Here is a 12,540-nt window from a genome sequence, read left to right as displayed (position 1 = left end):
GCTACACAATATCAGAGATAGCAAAAAGTGGTTAGTTTAGTGACTCGATGAAATGCTCAAATTGCTCAACGGGCGGGGAGGCGCCCCGGCGCCGACTCGCTACTTGCTGGTTTGCACCTTTCCAGCATGCGTGATTTGGCTTCACGGGACGAATGTCTAGCGTTTCAATGCAGTCCTCGTTGCGGAGGCAAGTGGCCCTTGAGTGGACTGGGTCCCTGTGCGGCCTGGTGCCCCCATGCTATCCGTTCGCGGTGTTATTGGGACCCGGGTTTCAGCATTCATGCTAGTGCAGTGCGCGCCCTTCCTCAGATAGGGATGAAAAGAGCAAAAAAAATATTATCTCGTTTTCCTGTAGTTTATATTCATTCATTACCTATGTGTAATTTTTCATGAACTAGAAGAGATTAATACACTAGACTACCAAAATGAGGAAGTTCAAGATTTTTTTTTTAAATAATACGTTTAACAAAATCTATTTTGATGACTACTGGAACAACTCTAAGAGGAAAATGATAAAATATAATGAATGACTATGAAAGAAATGATATATGAATATAAATTTGAATAGATTTTTAAAATTAAAATATTGTGGGCAGTGCCCAAAATCAGTCTATAGAGGCAAAGACCGACAGGAGACAAAACTACGTATTTTTTAATTTAAATAATTAAAAAAATTTAGAATGTTCCTCTGTCGATTTAAACTCGACTCCAGCGTGTTCGCGTGCAGCATGTTGCAGTGGCGTCGACTGCTAATTCAGCCCGCGAGGATCGGGAGGGGGTGACCTCAATATTTTCGCGCGCTTTTTTTACACGCGCGTCTCGCGTCTCGCCGCGGCTAAAGGAGCTGCTTAGCAAAAACTTTCTCACACATATCCCGAATCGGAGCACGGCATCTTTCAGGGGCGTGCTCTATTATATTTGGCGAGAGTATTGGCTCCATTCAAAGCAGCCGTGTCTGCCTGCATTGCAAACAGGTTTCGCGACCGACGACGAGACGAGAGCGATCAAAAAGGAATTTGCACGCCGCTTTTTTATTCCGTTTTGCAAACACTTTGCAAGCTAGACGTTCACGCTTGTGCGACCAGCCGTGTCTTTCTCTTGTGTTTGTGTGAAAAATAAGAAGCGTAGAACATCTCTACGTGTGCTTATGCTTGCTCAAATGACTAATTTCGTGCACGCTCAAAGGGAAAAGCAAGCTAACTCGCATCGTTTGATAATGCGAGGTTAATACCTTTATACAAACAAATTTAAATGTTGTCATTGCAATAAATTAGCGAGAAAAGTCAGAGAAACAAAAATTTTGCTGTAACATTTTACAGAGCAATATTTTTCCAACAAGAAAACTATAGACATTACAGATTTTTGGGGAAACCATTGAATTTGTGTAGCCTTTCCTGGTGTGGTCAATATTGTGGTGGAAATTTTTCGATACAACGATTTTTTATAGCAATTTTGGAGACCACAAAAAACGGCCACAAATTTCAAAATCAATTAAAAAAATACAGTTTGATCTTAATTTAGCTGAAACAGTATTCTCACGTTAGTCAATTTTCATTAAATTAGATATTGCATCTACGTATTCCAGGTGAACCTGTCTAAAATCAACCATGCGTGCAGAATATGGCTTTGCAGTAGAATAATATCTTAGCCTGCATTAGCAAATGCTTGGAAATATCCCCAAGAGACTCAAAATATTTAAACTACAGACAGTTTAGTTGAGGTAAATTAATATATCCCAGCAATGATGCACAAATTTTTGTAGATAAATTTTACTAGCATCCTGGTTACTTATTATATGCTAATAGCCCTGAATGCCTTGTTTAACTCATGTTGGTGACTTATTCATGTGTTGGAAATAATAGAATTGCCAATTATTGTTGCTTATCTTATGATAAAAATGTTAATTTGTGGAAAGCAAAGCAGGTAGCTGTCAGCTTGAAACCTGATGTAAATAGTTAAAAGAAATATTTATATCAACATGTTATACTGTAGGTTTGCAATGAACGGGACGATTTCGCGCTATTTCCCGTATCTGCAAAAGTGATTCCAAAAGCATTTAAGGCATGGGAGCCTGCGATTGGAAAAGAAATCGTGTGCGTAATTGAAAACGGCCACAAATGAAAAAAGATAATTGGGTTCATAGCACAAAATCTTAACTCAAATTCTCAATTAGAACGCCAGAAGCAGCATGGATTGTGGGCTTTCTGCCTGCGTGTAAAGCCATTAGGGAGTTAACGTTCTGCGGACTGCTGAGAGGAATGGGGTCTTTTTTCAAAAGCTTTCTCCCTTGGACGCACAGAGACAACACATCAACGTTAGAACAAAGTGCACCCCAGTCACTTTCAAATACAATTCTAAAACAAAAGTTGTTTCCGATTTAATTTTTTAACGCGGACAATTGAAACAAAACTCTTGCCACGATAATTCTTGAAGTATTATAGCTGATTTTCATATAAATTGTCCAATGGGCTATAACAACTTCCCTCTTTCATCAAATAGAAACGTAATTAGCTTAAGCTAAATATTTCTGTTATACAGAAAAGGTTATTCCATGGCTTTTGTTAGGTGATAATAATGGTGATTTTCATCACTCTGTTGTAACTTAGGGCGCACACGCTAACGACAAAGGGGATGCATCCTGCCTCAACTAAGGGTTGAAAGCGTGAATTTGATATTATCAGGCCTAGTCATTGGTAGTAATTCGCTTCGAATTGCGCTGGCCGAGCCATGGACCTTTAAAGAGCAGCCGAGCACAGAACATATGGTATACAAACGGCGTGGATACCAGATGCAACAGGTGTCGAATGAGTGGCACGCAAATACAGGCAGACTTTGGTCAGGTGGCTTTTGTTTTGATAATAAGAGTGTGATGATTCACAAGGCTGTCCTGCTGTAAAGAATTGTGAATAAAAAATTTGAAAATTTTCATCTGGTTTTGATAATTTGCAAGAGAAATCAATTTATTTGAATAAAATAAAAATAAGTTGAGCATTGTTTGGAGACACTCAAAAGAAGAATTTTCAATCAAAAGATTTAGCTCATGATTTGTTTTCTTGAATATACATATGCTAATACATTACGTGGGCTATAATAAAAAATACAATTAAATTGTTGACGAAATTCGTAAAAAAAATGCACAGCAGTTAGTCAAAGAGACTGTGCTCTAGAAATTTAGAAATAACTAAATTAATTTTATTATTTTTTGTTTATTCTTACTGTCATAGTTACAAAATTTAAATACATTAAATTAAGACATGGTAAGAATGGGCAAACAAATGCTAGCAGAAAACTGCAAAAACGCTAGAAATTTTAAGGACGAATTTTTATTTTGAGTGAAAAAGACCACAGGCCAAATACATGTTAAAGGCGCGAATATAATTCCTAGAAATTAAGCAATTATTGAAAAAGCTCGCTGATAAAATTTACTGCTATCGTCGTAAATCACGAATCAATTTGATGTAATCGGTGTTGAGTACCAATAAAACTAGTCGCCGTCGGTCAAAACGCATGATCGTTTGTGCATGGCGGTGGCGGCGGCTAGACCAAGCCAGCAGCTCTTTTTTCGCAATTTTGTAGATCACAGACTCTCCCGCGAGACAATGGCATGAAAGGAGGAAAATCGCGAGATCTGAAAAAGATTGCAGAGCGGTGTAGCTCAAAGCCAACGCTGCGGGTGTACCAAATCCCTAGAATTATTTATTCCGGATAGCCGCCGCGGCTCAGCAAAACAAGGCCGAGCACGCGCGCATTCAGTTTTCATTGGAATCCACGTCCCGAATACATAGTAGGAAAAATGCCTTTTGATTCTGTGAAATAAGAAGCTTTACTTTTCAAAGTCCGTTTTAAGCTGTCATCGCAGATTTTTTCTAGAGGTTTGTTCAAATTTTTGCCATTCCCCCGAAATTTATAGGTTTTGATCACATTTTCATGGCTCATTTCGATTCCACTTGTCAAGATCTGTCCAACCGTGTATGAGACCTTTATGGGGAAACTTTGTTGGGAAATAAAATAAGATTTCATGTAGGGTAACAGACATCACCACTATTTGAAAGGTAAGCTAACTTGGCAGCTATAATTTTCTAAATAAAATACATTGCTTCCTGGCTAAATTTTGGCTTTAACTGGAGCAGGACTGATTAAAATTAAAATTAAGTTGTTATACTACCAATTGCAAATTTAGAGAAAATTTGAGACGAATTTTCCCTGCTTGCTAAAATTCACTAAAGGAGATTTGACCTCACACAGCAGAGTTATCACCCTGACACAAAATCAGGGTCAAAACCTTTAAAATTTACTAGAAAAATCCCCATAATATTGACCATTATTTGACTAAAAGATTTGGAACCCATGAATGCAGAGCTTAGAGACCTTATTCTAGGTTTCATTTGTGGTATAACGCTATCGTGTCAACATTTAATATTTTTGATCACATGGCCAAACCTTGAAAATAATACGGCTGTAGCTGCACAGCTCAAAGTGAAGCGTGTGTCAAGCGCTTTTATGAATAACAAGTGCGTGCAAGCATTGCAAATACAATTGCTGTTTTATACTAAATTAAAGTCTTTTTTAGCTTTGAATGGCATTGAAAGAGCGTGTCAGTGGCGAGCAGATTAGACGCGCAGCCAATCTAAAAACAACAGTCGCGCTCAGTTACATGCGATATAATGATATACATGCTCTTTTTATGTTATGATTTCGCAGAATGGCTTAATTTGAACTTTCATGGGAATAAAAACAAATCTGTTCATATTCAAAATTTGCTTTTCCCAAGAGAAATTATTATTTTTTTTGCTGAAATAAGACTGCGGAACAGATTTGTAAATTAAAATATGCTAATTGGAATAAAATCCTTTAGCGATCACAGCCACCCTGAACACGAGAACGAAAAACACAAATCAAAATTTCCAACCGAAACGAGAATAAATGTCTATTAAAACCAGAGACAGTTAAATAAAATTTGTCGATTTTTTTCAACAGCCACAGTAATCAAATTAGAAAAGCACCCATGGCATAACCTTTTCTTTCGCCTTTGCCCAATCAAAAGTGGCAAAAGGGCCGAATAAACAAGATTTAAAAACGCCAGCTCGGAGCAACGACGGCGATGATAAGCATCAACGAAGGCTCGAGGGTAAACGAAATTCGAGGTGGGCTAATTAAGACCATCTAGCTGCATGCAACACTTGGAAATGAAAATCCAGAGCACAGGTAGGTGGCCCCGCGTGGAGCGGCTCACCACAGAGGATCGAGATTTTATCAGGCAGAGCAATCTCCCTTCAAACAAACGCAGGCACGTGGAAAATTATGCCGCGCTGCGCAGATTTGCATATACACACACACACACACACACATTCAATCGGGCAGGAAAACAAACGAGCCTTCGAGGATCGAATTCCCCCTAAATGTCATTCACTTGCGCTTGCCTAGGCAAATTTCGCCTTCTCCCGGCCGCTCCAGAGACACGTGTGCTCGATTAGGAGGGGCATTTATTAGGGAAAGCTAGCTGGCCGCTTCTGACCACTGTTGCGAAACGCGCGCTGGCGACACGCCATAACAATTTGCTCTTAAATGATGAGATGAACGCCGTCACGAATATCATTTGTTTAGGACGACAGATTCACACGCCTGCAAACATCCAAAACCAAATTGCAAATTTTCCTCCATTATATTTTTTGATTGGTTAACCTCTTTCAAGACAGACGACCCCCTCAACAGCGAAATCTCTGCGTCCCAAGTCCCAATAAAATCGCAAACAAATAAGATGGGCGTACGGGCCTCATAAGAGGAAACTCAGCTAGTCCAGAAAAGGACCAGCTCATGTTAATGCCCCCGCTATGAGATTTTTAATTTTAAATCCAGACATCTTGTCCCGTGAAATGATTTCACGCATGCTGGAAAGGTATATAACCGTTATCTTTCCAAATCCAAACGGAAAAATCATTGCAACGCAATAATAACAGTCAAATGAAGGCGTCAAATCTTAACAACTGACCGCAGAGGGAAAAAAGTGGAAAAAATAAATGCCCGTGCCAGACAAATGGGGGTGTGATACATTCTATTTCCTCAGCTATGAAAAGTCATTAATCATCAGAAGTACGTACTTTAACTTTTAGTGTTTATACAGCCAAAATGAAAAAGGACATTTGAACCTAAAATAAGAAGAGCTATAAATCTTCTAATTGTCTTGTGAGCAGTTACTCTCAACTGCAAAGGTCAAAAAACCAATGCTGTTATATTTTCCTGTGGCAGGGCAGTGCTGCTATTAGAAAAAATATCTTTGATGCCTTTCCATTTTTCAGAGCGCTTAAAAAAAGCGTTGAGCATAATGGAAAAACCCCTCCGTATTATTCGCAAACACACAATGTGCTCTCAATTGGTGAATATAAGCAAAACAAAGCATTCAATCCAGAGACAGGCATTCTTTTCTTTTCTTTTAATCATGCAACCATGCTCTATAAATCGAATGAGAGGGCCTCTAGAGTTTAGACTTGCCTTTTGTTCCACCCTGACAGACGATTTGAAATGAGGCCTTGTGTTTTTGACTTTTGATTTTAACTTAAGAGCACCCCCTCAAGCCTTAATCATTTGAATGATTATTTGACTGTCTTGCCGAGTCATTCAATAAATTAGCCAAAATGACCAAAACTATTGAATTGCATTCAGTCCACTTTTGATGCATATACGCTCCTTAATCAAGTGATATAAAACAGCAATAACACTTGCGTGGGATGAAGAGATTCCATTCCAGTCGCCAAGTGTCACGGGGGTGAAAAAATAATGCGACCATATTAAATTCTTAATGGAAATTTAATATTTGAATGTGCGGCCCATATAGTCTAGACGCCGCAGCGGAATGCAGTGATAAGGAAGTCGCTCGGGCGAAATGCTGCTGTTGCCACATGAACTCGAATCAAGTCGGCTTTTTTGTTCCCTGATTTATTTATTGTATTCTAAGGCATAGCCTTCGCGTGCTGCTTTGACCAGAGGTGTTCCGTTATTCGCGAAAAAGTTTGCAGGAAAAAGCAGACCACCACAGAAGAAACACTGCTGGGATTTATTCTATAGATCCATTCTAATTGTGAGCAGCGTGGCAAATTAAATGTACCTTTTCAGAACACATCTCGTGGGCTATGAGCTCACATGATCCCAATAGCACCATCAAGTGGATAAAATTGGACCTGATTGTGAGTCTCAGATTAACTTTCTGTAAACAGGAAATAATCAAACATTCAGCTCATTTAATAAAGCTTGAACTTCTATGATTTTGAATCAAACATTACGTAGTTCTCTAAGAGAGATGGCAAATTTTGTTGCGAATGATATAAATGTAATATATCAACCCCTCGCGCCTCTGAATCAGCTGCGCAGTTGCGATCAAATTGCAATCGACGACGTCATTAGCGCACGCCGCAATCGAAAAAAGGGACATAAATTGAATCTTGTGTCTCACCCTCGTCTACCAATATACCGTTCTGATGCATGAATCATTTATCATTTCCTGAAGAGATTGAGAGAAGACGGCGTATGAAAATCAACATTTCGCATTGTTTGTGCCTTTGTCCAAACACGTGACTTGAATAGATAATTATCCCTCACTGCGAATAAATAATGCACACGCTCAAGCTTTCTTGTCGGAGAATTTACGTTGGTATTTCGCGTCTTCTTTGCTCAAAGAAAAAGTGTTTGTATTATAAAGAGAGATAGGAGCCTCGTTGAATGTATTTGTAAAAAATTAAAGTTTTCACCATATCTATTTGAGTGACTGAGAAATATTTGTGAAAATCGAGAAATTGGTGTAAGAAGGCAAAAGGAGAGCGTGGCTGGCCGTGTGCAGCAGCACGTCTCATCCACAAAAATATGGCTTGGCCACAAAGGGCCAAGCCTACAAGAATGGTCTTGCTGAAATACGGACTTGAACCTTAAAGTTATTTGTCAATTCTTGTGAGTAGCAATAATTGTTGTAATTATTCAAAAATAATTTATGTTGTGCTCTTGTAAATTGCATTGAATTTTCATGTTGGTAAGAATGTTTGATCAAAAAGGGAAACTTTGCCAAACCGACTAGTATGCTTTAGTGACGACTACCCTAAATATCGAGACGGAAGCTTGTAAATTTGGTTTATTGTATTGACGGATGTGAGCGTTTAGGGATGAGACTCATTGAAGATCAACGCCTTGATTGAACCTTGACATATATTTAGTTGTACAGCATAAATGCTCTGTATTCCACTAACACCCCAATTTTTTATTAATCAAAACGGCTTTTAAAATAAAATAGACGGATTCTACCATATTTTAATCTAAAGTTTGTGTAAACATGGTTTATGTCTCCTCGGGGAACAGAAAAATGTGAGGAAATGAAAACCATTCAATTTGATATGGCAAAGGCAAACTCTTAATCACTCTTAATGGCTTTTACATTAACAGATGAATAAATTTAGAATGATTGTCCCTAATTCGGTGTCTCTCTTTTTTAGGCCGCAAATTGAATTTTAAATGCTCCAAAGGAGAGAAGATAAATCGCTAGCATATTTTTCCTGTCAGGAGATTGGATGCAACAAAAAAATGACAGTTTCCATACCTCTCTGTCTGTCTCAAACAGACATTTTTGAAACATTTTCTCTAGACGAAAGACAAAAACCAATCAATATATATATTCAACTGATTGTTGCTCCATCGATTAAATAAAATATTTAAATTATTCCCTTCCGACGTGATTTTAAAACGAATCTGATTGAAATCCCGAGCCCCTTTTAGCGACCGCTTCTTTGAAAGCAAGCTCACTAAATAAGCATATCGACGACGAATACACTTCCAAGTTCACGCACATAATCTCGTCAACTGATCAGCTGCTGCAAATCGTTACAATTTTATAGACGTGCCCATTCTGATATCAACCACTTTGGCCAGCATGACGCACAATAATCGGACATGCTATGATGAGCAGACAAACTGCGTAGATCTTATATGATAAAGTAGAACGGCAGCAGAGGCAGGGAAGGGAAATAACAGGTGGTTGTAATCAAAATCAACTCCTGGCAGTCAGTATAATTATAATTACTCAACAAACTCTCTCTATCAATAGAGTCTGAAGCACCCCTAACCCCTATAAAACAAAAGCCAGGTCAGTTAAACTACTCTAACCTAACCCTCGTGCTGCGTTTAACAAGGCTGGTTATTTTCTCTCGCGCCATTAAATAAGTCTGCGGTATCAATTAACGCACATATTTAAGTGGGAAATTAAAAAGGGTTGGCATGGCTGTGACTTACCAATCGCTTTCCAGAGGGTGCACATCATGAAACAGTACCATTTGGTTGGCCTGCGGCTTGGCATTCTTAATTGAAGTCTAAGTCAATACCACATTCTCGATCTTTGTAGTTGAGGCATTATTAGCAGCAGGACTGATCCATTCACGCACTTTAGGCTCTCAGCAAGGTTAACCTGCATAAAATTTAGACATTAATTTAAGGCACTTTATGTTTGAAAATTTGGAAAGGAGTACTTCTATCATCCATGTAAAAATTTATTTAAATAATGACTTGCTGTAAGTTTAATTACAACGACAAAATTGCGATTGCATACATAATTTTTCGTGTAATTAAAACACTCAAGACGGTAATTAAGAGCATGTTAAATTTTATCATGAACACAGCTAGACATCAGAGGTTGAGATCTTTATGCTTTTATGCCTTTCGAAATGGGCATTAATTTGGCTTTAGAGACAAAAAAGCATCTCTTGTAAAGTATGAAAAGTGGGGCACAGGAAGACAGGATGCACGCGTGTGCTGATTAAAGTTTGCATGCAACATCAAAAGGTTGAGAGCGTACACTTTTGTTAATTAATAATATTTAATACAGGATGGATCGCTGGACAATTTTAATTGGAGGATTATAATTATCATACAGAATAATCAAGTTGTAGAGTCGACGATGCTTCAAATATAACCAAGGGGGATGCAAGATTCAAACTCACCCAAAACGTGGCAAGGTCTCAAAGAAAAATGAAACACATAATATGCTACATACATACATTATTAATTTCATCTCTTCATTTTGAAAAACGAACCCTGCTTGGAATTCATCCTATGTATGATTTGCATCATATAAATGCATTGTCCAAATGACCTGAAATGAAAAAGATCAATTAACATCATACATTCTCATCATACACACAATCCCACGCTTAAAAAGGTATGGTGAGACTTGTAATAAAACAATTAACAAATTTATAAATTATATAAAAACAAAGAATTTGATCACACAAAAAAGAGAATAGCAAGCACCAAAGACCAATTCAAACATTCTTGAGTGTTTATGTATGGTATGTTTTTACTCTTCTTTTCTCTTTATCCTCCATCTCTCCTTCTCCTCCCCTCCTCTTCCATCTTTTGTCTTAGTTCTAAACATAAACACATAAAGAGGCAGAGGCCAACAAGAGAAAAGAGAAGAAGAGACAAATGAAGATCGGAATATTATTATTATGTATTCCGTGTATTCCAATTATTAATCAGCGCATCGTCTTGTGTCAAGAATCTAAAAATCATCAATTTATCACAAATATACACCAGCAGGGAAAAAACGGAAAATCTGGGCAAAATAGACGCATCAACGTGAAGTTAGTATGTGACCTTTTTTACTCTTTTTAACGCTGGAGATTTCAGGTGTCGACTCTATGTTAAAAAAATTTATGAACAAATCATCCCAACAACTCATACATTTAATGGATCGGACGACGTGGAATTTTATTGAAGTGGACCAAGTGGACAAGGATATATGTATCTACTTACGTAACTGAAAATGATTGCTTCACCTGATTAAATATAAGGAGAGTAAAGCTACGAAGTATGAAGAGGCTGCGGTATGTATGTATGATGTATGTAATGAATTCTTGAATCTTGCGACCCACAAAAGGTTTGTTCTAAGGTTATGTTTGTAGTTATTGACGCAATATTCATTTATGGATACGTTCATCTGACATTATTACATTGAAATAATCATTATGGGGTACAGTTAAGTATAGCTACAGGAAATTAAAAATATTTATATATATACATCGGTCGAAATCAGCTCAAATGAATTACATACATTTAATCAAATAATGGGGAAAATTAGAAAAATATGTCGTTGACATTACTATGTATTAATCAATATCCTAAAATATTTTATTATAAACATTATAACAGTAAAAAACCAGCCATTCATTCCATCCTCTTTGTTGTTAAAACGTTTCCAAGGTTACGCCTGTAAAATCTTGTGGAAAATAATTTGATTTATTACATGGAAAGTGCCAAAAACAAAGAGCCAAGGACTATGTAAGGCGGAATTTATGCATCCACCAATAATAAAAAGAGCATAGACCGCGGCTGCTGCGGCTCTTGGGTGCGTGAGAAAGAGATTTTTGACAGGATGCGATTTGTGCCCCCGTAAATGACGTCACCTATACAACATGTTGTGTATGTGTTGCAGCCAATATAATGTTTGAACGATAAGGTTCGACCGCCGTCGCCGCCAAGTCGAGGAGTCTGACTCTAGGAAGAGGTCTAATGACATATATACCGGCCTCGGTTTAAATTTCCTTTTCGCTTATGACATCACCCTCGCCGCCGCGCCGGTTTCCATTCATCTCGATGTGCGCGCGTGTGTCTTATTCCTAAGCGCTAAAACAAACTGCAAAGTTGACAGTCGCGCAAATCGCAAATTAGCGTTTGGCTCTCAGGGCCACGACAGACTATATAAAACTGCTCTCTCCTGATGCACCCAATCACGTTATTCTATATTAAATCACAGTTGGTCTAGTGTTGTACTTAACAAACAAAGAAAATTGTTTTACGAAAATATACTATGTAGAAAAGGAAGGTGTTGGATGGAACTACAAAACTAACTTCAAACGAGAAGAAAAGGGATGAATTAATAAAATTTGAATAATCTGTTGATTATAATTATACTAAAATGAGTATTGTGTCAAGAAATCAAAATATTTTTTATATATCTTTTTGTAGATTAGAAGCAAATATTACTGCCACAGAATAAATTTGCATAAAAGTCACATGCCTTCAAAACTCGGCTTTGGCCAGTCAAAAATTAAGAAAAGGTTAAATCTAATTGACGGTCCCGGTTCCATGACATAAATATCCTTTCCGTTCATTGGCTTGGAGCTGACCTTTCATAATTGGATTGGTTTAAAATCAATTGATTATCATATAGCTAAAGAGGAAGCGCAAATTTTGAGTGCCGGCACTGAAAGTCAATAAATAAAACCAATTACCAACTCAAAAAAATCTGATTAATTGATTACTCTATGTCCTCGGAACATTAGCAATAAAAGGTGTAGTGTCAAATTGTCAGCGGCGGTCAAATGATAAATTAACTTGTGTGCTCACGCCGGTGGTGATAAATAAGTCCATATAGACTTGTTCAGTGACTAAGCAATTTAATAATGCACGTCGCACAGCGAGGGGAAATCTGATTTTTATTCTTCTTTCTATGCTGTTCAGGTTCAAATGGGCCCGGCAGCTTGCTGAAAATGAAAAATTCTATAGTAG

At 37.7% G+C, this 12,540-nt stretch overlaps 1 protein-coding gene across 1 annotated transcript in view; it reads right to left on the bottom strand.

Moving 5' to 3' along the window:
- Nucleotides 1-9,412, bottom strand: part of LOC135946685 (uncharacterized) — a 28,100-nt gene extending 18,688 nt beyond the window's left edge. The window contains exon 1 of the mRNA XM_065494999.1: nt 9,268-9,412. The gene's annotated coding sequence lies outside the window, so the exon portion shown is untranslated. The remainder of the gene's footprint in view (nt 1-9,267) is intronic.
- Nucleotides 9,413-12,540: the final 3,128 nt, after the last annotated feature.

Source organism: Cloeon dipterum, chromosome X (genome assembly GCF_949628265.1).
Source record: "Cloeon dipterum chromosome X, ieCloDipt1.1, whole genome shotgun sequence".
Lineage (NCBI taxonomy): Eukaryota > Metazoa > Arthropoda > Insecta > Ephemeroptera > Baetidae > Cloeon > Cloeon dipterum.
Note: the sequence above shows the minus strand (reverse complement) of the source record. Positions and strands in the feature narration are given on the sequence as shown.